The following is a 13209-nucleotide window of genomic DNA, read 5'->3' as shown; positions in this document are numbered from 1 at the left end:
TGTGCTCGTTCTCCCAGCAGAGAGAGGCTACATATTAGATGGGCATCAGATGGCAAGCCTTAGAAAAATAGATTGAAAACAGCGCAAATAATTATCTCTAAGCACGCACAGAGGCATTCATTATTGCTACTGTTATGCTTCGAAACATCACGGTGCAGAGTGAGGAGTGGGAAAAGAAAAGCCATCTCACTTATTTTTCAGTTTAAAACACACATCATGTCCCAGGCTTACAAAGAAACATTAAAGAAAGAACCGATGAATGTAGCATGAACCAATTCCAGGTGGGCACAAGAACCAATTCATGAATGCCTGGATGTTCCAAGCCAACATCAGAAGACTTCACAGCACAGTTGATTGAAGGTGATTTGTACTGATAGTGCCTAAATTGCCTGCCAAGCTGAACGCACACTATCCAATCTGGTCAGTATAAATTTAAGGACGTTTGTTTCCTTGACAGTTACATTGCTGCAATCAGGATTGTTCCAACAACCTTTTTCTTCTTCAAGGCACTGTTTTTTATCCATCTTTCTACACAAAGTTACTACCTTAAACATGAAACAAGTCTTCAGAAGTACAACAGGCAAGTATTGAACCTGACCAGCTGACAATAAAACAACAACAGCACTTCATACTCAGCCTTATGCTGTGGCAAAGGGTGGCAGCAGTTTTACTTGAGGCAAAAGTACACTCCCATAGGCACATACAAGCCTTTATGGGAATATGCAAGTCAGAGATATAGGGGATTATGTTAAAGCCTTTTCTTTTGCATTGCAACTACAAATACCTGAGGACATTCACAACTACCCTTCAGCAGCATCTGTTAGCCAACAACCTCTGGGTGATGAACATCACTAAGATTGCTTCCTAGAATGGATCCTATGTGTTGGCAAACAATGATGCACCAGGAACAGGCTCCAGCTGCAGCAGGCCAAGCAATGCTGTTACAGAAACCTGTGGAAATTGCAGGTTTTAGTTTGAAACGTGGCTTGCAGTGATGATCTCAGCAGCACCATTCAATACTAACACAAGTCGATTTTTCAAACAAAGTCTGATCTTGCCCAGCGCTTAGAAATACGGCTCTAGATGTAACATGCCTCAGAAACAAGAGTGTACAAACTGCTAGCAGCAGTATCAGTGTTCATTAGTTGTGGAGAACAGACCTGTCCTATCTCCTGTTGTGTTTTACAAACACTTCCATTTTGATTCCAAATGTTAAGCCTGATGTTTCATTTACAGACCCAGCTGTATAATTCTCAGTTTATTCTGTGAAGAAGATAATGACTCACAAAAGTGAATACTTAATAAATCAGCTTATTTGATAATGGAGCTTGGCCTGTTGAATCAAATTCCTCACTGTGTATGAAGTAAAGTCCATCACATGGGGAATGAATTGGATTCCATGAAATTATCAGTGTATCTGTGCTGGCTGTGTTGGTAGGTGATGCTCTAACATAGCTCAGAGCTTGCTTTCAAGCAGACAGATGTTACTGTCTTGAGTCAGGAGCAGCTTCAGTTGGAGTTGCCCAAAGTCTGTGAGTTTTGGCCAATGAATCCACCGCTGTCTCTAATGAATACTAAAAACAACTGCAAAAGATACTTCTTCATTGTTAAGGGGAATAAAAATCCATTGATGTCAGCGAAAGTGGAATTTCATGCAGACTGTATTCTTGTCTCTACTTATTCAGCAGTTAAGGAGACATCAGTATGGAGAGCCAGCAGACATTTGGTTACTATATTCCAGGCCTGCAACTCTTACTTTTTTGTTGTTGTAATTTACAGCACATATTTCAAAGCCAGTTATTCCTTCTAAAACAGCACAGAAACGCCAGAGAAACTATAGCAGTAGTTTAAGTATTTGGATTAGATTTAAAGCATCGAAGTATTTTCATCTTCACAGCCAATGAAATGTCATTTTGCACCATGTGCATGCCTAGGGCATCTCAGGAAGGAAAAAAACTCTTGAATAAATAAACAGGTTTAAAGAAAAGCTGCAGTCAACACTGTCATGACTGATATTACGGTATGAAAATATTATTTAAATACAAGGAATTCGTTCTTAAATCCCATCTTTCAAAGCAAAGATAGTCTGTCATCCAATGTGTTCTCCAGTTGTCATTCATAGAACAAATCAGAAGCTATTACAGGCTGTAACTGCCTGTGGTTCCCCAGCACCTCCTGTGGTTAGAAGACTTTGGGTGAGCAGCACCCATGACACAAGGGTTTTATTTGTATTAGGGAATGTCATTCCTTCTGGTTATAGCTGTACTTAGTTAGTAGACAGTAAAATGCAGACTTACTTCTGCCCCATTTCTAGCCCTCTCTGCCAGTATGCATAATTGTTGGTAGAGGGAGAACTGGAAGATATCTTGTTTTCTACATTGCCTTCGCTAAGAGAACATTACTTTTTGTTTGTTTGTTTCTTTTCTGATTCAGCAGGCAGAACTTTATTCCAGAGCTTTTCTGCTTTTGTGTGAAATCAGTGGTTGTATAAACTGTACAGAGACGATATAAGCTGATGTAAAAGTCAGTGATGCCAATAAGCCGTTGCTTAAGAAGTCTGGCAAATTCTGTGTTACCTTTGTAAAAGACTTAATTGCATAAGACTCTCACTGGATCAGTAGCTTTTTACTTCACTCCTAAAATTTCAATTACCACCTCCTGCACTGTTTCCTACTACAAGAAGCACTACATAATTAAATCCTATCCTTGGAACATACAGGGAGTTGATACACACTGATTTGGCCATAGTGCTCTACTGCTTTTCTGTGATCCCTGTCTGTCTTCAAATTACTGGTTCTATTTTGCCAATTATTTACTTCGTCAGCATTCCCTACCCCCAAATTGCAATTATAAGATAGCAGCAATTAGCATTAAGTCCAACCCGCATCCCAGATTCCTACCAAATTCATTATATTCAGGGCCAGGTCCATAAGCAGTTTTATGTATGTATCATAATTCCCATGTGAACTCGTATGTTGAGTATTATGGGGCCAGCTGTGATTTTCAGATCTCTTCTTTGGAACACCCTCAATTTTCTTCTGGAATGAAAGTAGCTGAAAACTTGCACATTTAAATACATTTCATCTTTTTGCATCGTTGGAATTATCTTCCTCCCTTTGCATAATGGATAGCAGCCTTAACACATCCTGTTCCTTCAAGTGCATCAGTTGCGTGGAATAAGGATCTCATTTTCACACAGCTTCTATGGCAGGGCAACCTGACGGACCCAAATTCAATGAAAATTACATAAAATTGAAAGAGAGCAGATGCCATTGTAAGTGATGACAGGGTAGCACTCTTACTATCATCTACTTTGCATAATCACGTTAGCAACAAAGCCAGTTAGCACATTTGACAGCTTTTCCCAGCAAGCTGTGACTGTAAGCTCTTTGGAAGGAGATAGAACTTCTATTTCTCAATTGCCTCAGCCATTCACACCGGTTTTATGTTCCTTGACACAATATCAGAGGTAAAGTACCATATTTAAGCCATTTTCTAAATGATAGGCAGGCCCCTGTTCCCTTCATGATCTGTAACTTTATCATTTAGCTCTGTGATGAATTCACAAAAAATACCTATTTGGTTTCATCTTGTGTGTGTAGGGCATATGTTTAAAAGTTCAGCTATTTGTATATTGGAGCGATGATATGAGACATGGGAGGCTAAGCTTAGGCTGGCTTTGGATCCCACCTACATATCCTGGTGCTACTGACTCATCCTGCAGCTCAGGTAAGAGTAATCAAATGCCTCTTTCTCTTACCTCATTCATAAAGCTTGCACTTTTCTTACATTCCCATTAGAAAAATACCTCCTGTCCAAAAGAAATTCTGATACAGAATGTGCTCATATCTGTGGGTGTCATTCTTCTGGCTTCAGGAGACCTTAGATCAGCCCTTAGGAAGGCATTAGGAATGGGAGATAAAGGAGGAATGTTTGCTACATATTGCCCTCTTACAGTTGGAGGAGAAAAGTAATTTAAGAATTTCCTAGGCAACATGGAGCTTTGTGATTCCCTCAGCCACTTTGTATTTATCTGTAAATCTCAGGCCCTGGAGGTCATTTAGCATACAAGAGATAGAACTGTATGGGCAAAGAATTAGAGAGGATAAAAATCTCCTTTTTTTTTTTCCTAATCTCCCTTCACTGGCTAGTTTTCTTATTGGCCAAAGTCCCTCTGTCTGTCTGGATGAGATAATGGCAAGGCTGACCCTTCCTCCACACAATATCAGTACGTTCATTAACTACTCACGTCATCCTGGTTGAGGGATGTTTTGTGAAGTCACAAACCTCACATCATCTACCTGTGCATTTGTATTTTAGAGACTGTACATTTGCGAAGGAAAATGTGATGTCTTTCATTTACATTCATGAAATTTACCCTCAGAGCTCACTCCAGGTGTTTCAGAACACGGCTCTTTTCCCAGCTCTCTTTGCTGCTAAGAGATAACAAAACCTAAAAGAAACAGTTGATTTTTGTGTTTGGTTGCTTTTTTGCAGCAGCAGCTTTAGAGAGACTAAATTAGGCCCTTAGGTTTACTAGCACTCCCGAAATGGGAATTATTTAATCAATTCCTGACTTTCAAAAGTTTTTGTTTTCTTATTCACCGTTAGAAACAAATGAAACTTCATTTGGAATCTCTACAGGTCTTGCCACATAATAGAGTACAGTGTGCTTCAAGCAAATAATAAGAATAAAGGAAAACCAGTGTTCCTATAATGGTAGGGAATTTGGGGCTCAGGTGAACTATAATGGGTCCTATTAACATGGCACAACAGAATGCTGAATTTCTCCTGCAATGATGATAAATATTTACAAGATGAAAAGAAAAGCTTTATTCCCAGGGTTTTATTTATCCTCCTTGGAAGCCATTACCTGTAGTGCTTTCTACTTCGTGTGATGTTAAACATAATCACTACAATTTTTCAATCCAGTGACTAAGCCTCTGCTAGAAAATATTTACAATTGTGATAGTTTTAGGATAGAACTTGTGTCTGCTTTATGATGCTTCTAAAGGAAGAGTTGTATGGCCTTAGAAACATCAACTGACCTTGGGTAGAAGTGAAATCATCCAGCTCTGTGGAGCACAAGAGCCTTCCACAAAACCCACTTTTCAGCTGAATTTTTCTGAAATTGCCTTTTTATTCTGTCTTTCCCCCCCCCCCATTTATCTGGATCTGCAGTTGTTCGTTTTATTTCTTAATCCAAAGGCCAAATGCTCAACAGCCAAAAATGGAGAAAGATCTAAAATGAGGAGTGAAGCAAATAAGGGTCGCTGCAAATTTTAAGTGCTGGGTCATTTAGTGCCTTTGTTAAAGGTTCCCCTACACACTGCTCTCATAATTGGCATTTTTCTATGGGAAGAATTTTCCTCAGTGTTAGGACATGAATGTAGAGTTAGACCTGTGACTAACATGACTGCTGTCCTTTTACAGCTGCCTGACTTTCATCCTTAGGGGTGATTTTGATGTTAGTTGATTTCAGAAGTTCTAGTCTTGTACAGAACATTTAATCTGCCATTGCCTTCCTGACAGCGTCCAGCCGTGATGATCCATGGTGGCTTCCCAACAAAGGCTCAGCACAAAAGTGGCAATTTCTCCCCATTTTGTGTATAGGAGTTTTCTGAAACTGTTTTAAAGATTCTTTCTGCTACGTTCATTTAAATTATTTCCATTTTAAGGGAGTCAAATTAATTCCATCTGAATATTCTCCGTGATCAAAGGTAGGTTGTTAGGGGCATCTTTCTATCCTTAGTAAAAGGTGTTGAGCTGTTTCTGTACCTAAATATAGAGATGTCCTCAGGTAGGAATGGCAGGCAGTGCTGATGTTCTTTACACCCGCAGTCAGAATCTGAGATCAGAATAAGATGCACTCAAAGCTTCAAATGTTTTTAAGTTCTTCTTTGGGTCAGCTTAGCTGGGTTGCTAAGAAAAAGAATCCTCTTGTTTTCTGTTTTGCCTTATATCGCTACCATTCACTTTAATGTATTAACTTATTTCTATGTCTTGATGGGATTATTTCTAATTTGTTCAAATTCAGAACTGTTCCTGTTTGCTCTCACCATGACCAAGGCTGACATATGCAACACTGCTCTTTTAATCAGTTTTGTTGCATAGAATTGCTGATTAATTGGCCCTGTACTTGTCTTCCAGACTAATATATAAAACTAATTCTAACAACAGCTATTTGAAACTTCTGACTCCAGTACAAGTAAAATTCAGATTCATAATAGGAATAACAATAATGAACAAGTTTCCAGAAAATAGATTTAAAAATCACAGTCTGACTGGAGCAATGAATACACGAAACATGCTTCTCACGTTACTCTTTTGTTAAAAACATAGAGCACATTAATCAACAGGCAATTGAACATCATGATCTTGTGTTTTATGACACTGAACTTAATGAAGTAAATTCAGAGGCTGGAATTTCTCCTGATTCATGCTAGTGCAAACAGAAAGAGACACCGTTTCTATGTGGCAGTGCAATTCATACCATACAGCAATTTGTTTTATACAACGCTTTCTTTCGTCTTCGGTTTGGAATAAAAATTACTACTTACATTGAAAGAAAAAACAAACCCAAAAAACAAAACCACCGATCATTTAAGATAATGTAATTTTAAAACCATGCGACCTACCATAACTAGAGGGCAGCTGAGGGAAAAAGCTTTTCATTATGCCTATTATTGCATTGTGAGTCTGAATTTTTTCCTCAATTTACAGTTGAATTGAGTCTTCTGCCAGGAGATACTATATTATGTTCGTTTTTCTCTTTAGAACATTAATGGAAGTTTATAACTGACGTAATTGAGATCAAGCATCGGATACCACATAGATGTTGCTTGATGGAAGAGATGCCTTCTTGCTGCTTTATAAGCGCTGTTGATGTCAACAACTGAAAACCTGAATGTTCTTCAGAGTAATGATTACAAGCATTTTTGTGCATTTGCATTCAGCCTCAGAACGTAAACACTCTGTAATCCACATGGCTTGACCCAGTGTTTACATGGATTTCAGAGCTCACATGACTTACAAATTCAGGTCCTCTTAGGAAATGAGGGCAACCAAAGCTTAATGCGAACTGATTACTTGCCTTCTTTCTACTCCCTGACAATTTCTTCCTTCTTTAAAAACTCACATTTTTAGGGATGTGAGTAATTAAGCAAAGCTCTGACTTCAGAATGTAAAACTGGCTTTCTTTTAGGAATGCAATGGCTGCTAAGGCAATAATGGGTGCTGGGTACCTGCATACCTGAATTTCAGTGCATTCTAAAGTTCTCACAGCACTTCTTTCCTTCTTTGACACCATCTCTCTCCTGACAGAGAAATTAGCACTAGCAGCACCAATTGCACGACTTTACATTTATTTGTACTTGTTCTTTCTGTCGTATTGTTGTGCATGATAGAGAAAAGGAGTGATATTTTCTAGTCTGAATGTTTTAGTTCTCTAACCTTTTCCCAGGTGACCACTGCCCCACTCTGAGAACAAGAACTGTTAAATCAGTTCTTATTTATTTATTTATTTATTTTAACATACTCTTTTATGTCTTCAGTCTCCATCCACTCTGTCTTACACAAACAGATACAATTATTAACTGATTTTAAGGGATGAGATTGAAGTACAAAAAGTAATGGGGGTAGAAATCACCCCAGGGTTGTTGGGAACTTCATTTACTGGAGTTATGCTCTGGTTTATATACTTGCTAGAATAGATTTTAGTAATGCAGGCTGAATTTGGACTCCAATTTTTTCAACATCAGGAAGTGCCATTATTGTCTGTAATCATAACTGGAAAATATTTGGCTTCACAGTGTTTAATTGGAACTGCCTGTGACTGCTGTTTTACAAACTAAAGACTTATTTTTAGTGTCCTTTATTGCATTAGCAATCATTTGGAAACAGCCTTAGAGGTGTAATTGCTTCCGTAGCAGCAGGCTTTGCAGTATTGAGTGTTGGCTCCTCACACCTTACCCTGGCTGATGGATACAGCTGGGACTTCTGCAAACTTAGAGGTGACAGCTGTGTCTTCCTGCTGCATACTGAATGTGATACCTTATAAAGAAGGGCATTAGAGCTTCTACTGGAAGGAGCAGGATCTGGGTTCTGGGTTGTATTTCTTCTTACCACAAACAAGTCTTAGAAAAAACTTCCTTATAGGATTTTAGAATAAACTGTACCAATTAAAAATTCATACCAACAGTATAATAGAGGAGTTTGAAACGCTCCACAGATAAGAGCATCTCAATGTTGTATAATTGAGCAAAGAGAAGAAAGCACATAACTGCCTTTTTAATAACACACCAAGTATTCAAATGAGACAGGATTCAGATATTCCCACAACCCCCATTTTCATTCTTGCATCTCGATTTTTTTTGCTGAGAACACAGTGTTTCTGTTTCAATTATGAATCCCTCACAGACAGTGATTTTGCATTCTCTGTTCCTATGGCTAACAAACCATATCCTGCAATCCACGCGAGTCAGACAGACACGTAGTGCTGAGTAACAAGTTCAGTATGCAGAGGGAAATGACGAAGTGCAGTGTCTAGATGTGTTGTGAAAACAACAGGCATTAATGACAGTAACTTCTTGCTGGAAGCTTGGGAAGCTTTGGTTTCCCACATCCAAAAGGCTGATATACTGGTAGTGAGTGGAATCAGTGGCAGCAGCTCTGTGTGTGGGATCCTACTGGGCAGCAGGAAGGTGAATGAGAAAAGTGTTTCCAGTTCACGTGCCTGGAGATGGACACAGGGAGGAAGCTTTGCTCAGGCTGGGCACCTGGGCTTTGACAGCAATTGCTGACTGTACATAAAATGATGGTTTTGGCAGGCAACTTGTGAAAAGCATCCAATCCGAGTCTGGTTTATTATTTCCTTAATGATGAGCCAGATAAGTGCTGCTCATCAGGCTAAGTGGGCAGTTAACATCACTTGTTTTTATTGTGTTGTCTGACACTGGTGATTTGTATCTACATCTGCACTGCCATCAGGGCTGGAACAGAGATGCTGGTGACACGTTGTAATGTTAGGCAGCTAGCACTGGTATGAGCACAATATGCCAGATTTCAAAAGGAGCCACATTACATCAAGGTTTGCGATCAAAACCTTAGTAAAACTGTTGATCAGACTGTTTATGAGGAAGGTGTCTGCAGACTAGGTGCTTTTATTTACCAGACAGATGGCAGGGGGCACTTCTGTGTATGTTTCTAAAAACAGGCACAGTACGATACCTGCTAATTTGGGCACTTCCCTTCAGAAAGTCCTCTAATTCCAGTCCTAATAGCTCCTGCGATGGATTAGTGATGTGGCACTGAGCAGGAGGAACCCACGCTAATTTAGAGGGGGAAATTTGTTCCTTAGTCGTTTCCTTTTTCTAAGCCCTCTAAGTAGAGAACAATGCCTGGGAGGGCAAGATATTTTAAGCACTCAGGTCCCTTGAAGCCAAATGGTTTGAAAGCATTCTGAAAGTTACCTGGAGCCTGGCTGGCCAGCAGCCTACAGACAGACAGCCACCGATGGAGAGACTTTCTGCTTCTCAGAAAGAATCAAAACCTGTAAAGGTAGTAGCCTCCATAATATCTTCTGGAGTTAGACTTATTAATTTAATCTTCAAGGCTGGATGTTTTGCAAAGCAAATATTCATTAGGTCATTAGAGGCAGAGGTGTATGTATATATATTTTGAGCTGTAAAACTTGGAAAGAACTGTAATTTCAAATGAAAAACAGAAAAACAAGAAAACACTGCTAGTCATTGTTCCTGTTTTTATTGTTAGTCTGATCCTATGTTTCACGTGGGTGCTTGAATCACTGTGTAGAGTACAGGAATAAGAAATTAATCACTCTGCCAATTAATTTGCAAAGAAACTTATTCAAAATGTTGCTAAGTGCAAGAAGTTCCGTAAATCTAATATAGAAGCTCACTGGGTGTCCATTATTTAAATCTGAAGGACTCTCATAAAATCTGCTAAGTTGATTCTGTAGTGAAGTTTCCGTGCTGAATTTCAAGGCCTGGGGCAATCAAGAAAGCTGTAATATTTTCTTTCATTAGACTACTGAGGTAGGATATATTTATAAAACTGAATTAAACAGACTAAAGAGCCTTAGTCAAATGCCCTGGCAGGAACTAGAAAATTGGCTATTATTATACATGTGTATGTATCTATAATTCTGCTTTTCCAACAGCAGTATGACTCACTGCATCTGCCTGTGGTACATAGGAGGCAGAGCTTCCTGCGTGCATTGGATACTGTCTCTGTCAGCTCTTCTACAGCTTTCCTTATTCTATTTCTTTGTCCTGGATCCTTCTAACTGCACTCACCTGCCTTACAAACCAGAGTTCTGGGATGGTGCTCTGGATTACCTGCATCTTTTTCCCACCTGCACATCATAACCCTGGAAATATCCTTGTTCTTTCTGTTAGTGATGAGATTCAGTCCCAGCAGATACGATCACCTTTACAAAACAAGGTTTCTACTCAGTAAATCCCTTTTAATCAAGCAATATTAACTAAAGGAATAGAAACATCTAAAAATAAAATTAAAATCAAACCTTTTCCTTCTCCGCCCCAGCAAAATAGCGAAACAGCACTTGGAAAAGCTATCTCACAGCTCTGGAAAATACAGTCACTTTTATTAGGGCAGAAAACCCACAGAAAGGATAGGAACGTTCAGATAATAAGGCAGATGGTGTTTTCCCAGTTCGGAGGGTCTTTGCCCAGCCTGCTGTACTCAAGGCATTTCAAGGCATTATTTATTTATTTTTTTCATTTCTTCCAAAGCAGCTGCTACTGCCACTGTTGGTGAAAGAGAGTGGAGTGAATGGACCTTGGGGGTGATCCAACATGGCATCTCCACATTTCAGAGAGATAGAAAATCATAGCACGGGTGTCAGAGAGAGGGTTGTGTGGCCCTACCTACATCTTCAAAAAGTACACAGTCTTGGCAGGGTTTCCTGCATGCAGAAGGCCAGACAGGGGTGGGTACTACACACGGCCAACAAAAGAGCAGATGATGTGTGGTGTGAACTCCATGGAAACCCATCATTCTTGGAAAAAGCATCCAGCTGCATCCTCTATGTCACTGTCATCTCCAGATTTTGAGGCTTTAGAATATGTCCCTCTACTTCCCCCTCCTCTGCAAGAGACAGAAAAAAATGCTTCTTTGCATTTATTTCTCACTGTGCCAAGATCCTAAAGTGTCTGGTGTGCTAAAAACACTTAATAGCGCAGAGCAGAGCCGGCTGCCTTCCATTCTTTCAATGTGCTGACAGCTCACTTCTGAAAGTTTTAACTGTAGAAACGAAGCAATTTGTCTGCAGCCTGTGATTATTATTTTTATTATTTAGCTTCACAGAGTGATTCAGAGTCAAAAAGTGGTTCAGGGTTTGAGGTTTGGGAGAAAACAGGTATTTTCTGTGAGCTTAGGAAAGCATGAATGTCTTTTGTTGAGTTCATGTCATTGCCCAGCTGACTCCACTTGGATGGCTGATCTCAGGGCGCAGCACAATAGCAATCTGCTTGCACTCAGAACCAGAGGATCAGCAATGAAGTTACAGGTATTTTTGGACTACTTGAGATAGCTTCCTCTTCCATCCCCACCTACCTGCCTACACAGTTTTTGAGCAGTTACTTTGCACAGAGGGAAGTTCTTTTCATGCAGTTCAGTTTATCATAAAAGCTGTGTCAGAAGGAGACTGGCTTTTTCTTTTTCAGACCAGGCATATTTCAAAGGTAATTTTCATAGTGTCAACCCAAGGAATGGTATCTGCCGACGAATTGAGGATGTTCAGATGACTGCTAGCCCTTGTGAGGGGGTAGTAACCTTTGTGAGTGAAAGTACTGCTCCTAATCAGAGACTGTCAGCTACTGGGATACTGGATATATAACAGGGGGCTTGAGAGTTTTTGTGTGAACTGCCTCATGCCCCCGGCTGTCTGGAAACTGACCCATCGTTGGCTTTTTTATGTTTTATTTTTAATTGATGTTATTTGCAGTCTAGCAATAATCTACACCTCCCTTCGCTGTATATCACAGCAAAACCAAGGGGCAGTCTACATTGCAGCAGTAGCTCAGAGTAATGCCTGAATGGAGCGACAGTTGTGAGAGACTACGGCAGTACCTCACCTTCAGGAATGATTGCTTCCCCATGCTAAGAAATAAGAATAAACCCCCAGAATAACATAGAATATACTATTTTTTTCCAGCTACTGCACTTCTTTTTCCCCTTCTTCTGCAGTAGCGCTCTTGATATTTGGGGTAGACTTTACAGAAGGCTAAAATGCCCTCTTCTTCATTTATTTTTCATCTTTCTGCTTTTGCCAGCTCCATAAAATACCCTGACGATGTTTCTGCCTTCTTTTTTGCCATTAACAGCTATATATTGTGACAAGAGCTACAGCTGAACTCAGCATGCAAAATTTTGCTGTTATTTTAAATAACCATCTGCTCTCCCCACAGTCTGCTACCTCATCCTTAATTTCTTTATTTTCTGGGTGTTTATTTTGATTAGCCTTGTCACATGGTGCTATAAGGAAATCTTGTTTCGCTTCACACGCTGCTGCCATCTTGATACAGAGAACTGGCTTACGATCAAAATTATGTTATTTTGTTCCATCTTTCTCTTTCCCTCCTCTTTAAAACAAACAACAGCAACAAAAAGTTTTATATAACAAAGTGTTGTGTAATGAGGAGAACAGCAGGGAGTGCATCAGGACTTATGGATTTTCTTTTCATCTGTGTCACAAATCCACTGTGACACATTGGGCAAGTCAGTACAGTCCAGATCTTCTTACTGGGATCAATGTGATAGTTACTGAAGTTGCCTATGTAGATCCCTAGTCACACCTGTGTAATGAAGATTAAGCTCCAAATTAGAGAAAAAACAAAATCTTGCAAGAACCATCTATCTTATACATCTATATCTATATCTATATCTATATCTATATCTATTCTATCCAGAGGACATGCACTAAAGAAAGTTGCCTTTGTTTTCATTAAAATTACTGGTACAGGCAAGGTTCTGAATTTCAGACCAGCTCGCAGATTTGTATGTAAGTCTACATGTTTAAGATATTATATATGTTTATGGTAATATATATGCATGTTTAAGGTAATACATATGCTATACATACTGCAATATACCATTCTGAATGGGGAACTTGTGCATGAGATGGAAATGTGATGTACCATAAGAAATTTGTCTTGGAAGAGCAAA

This window comes from Coturnix japonica, chromosome 19, assembly GCF_054131305.1.
Source record: "Coturnix japonica strain WE chromosome 19, WE-NBRP24, whole genome shotgun sequence".
NCBI lineage: Eukaryota > Metazoa > Chordata > Aves > Galliformes > Phasianidae > Coturnix > Coturnix japonica.
Note: the sequence above shows the minus strand (reverse complement) of the source record.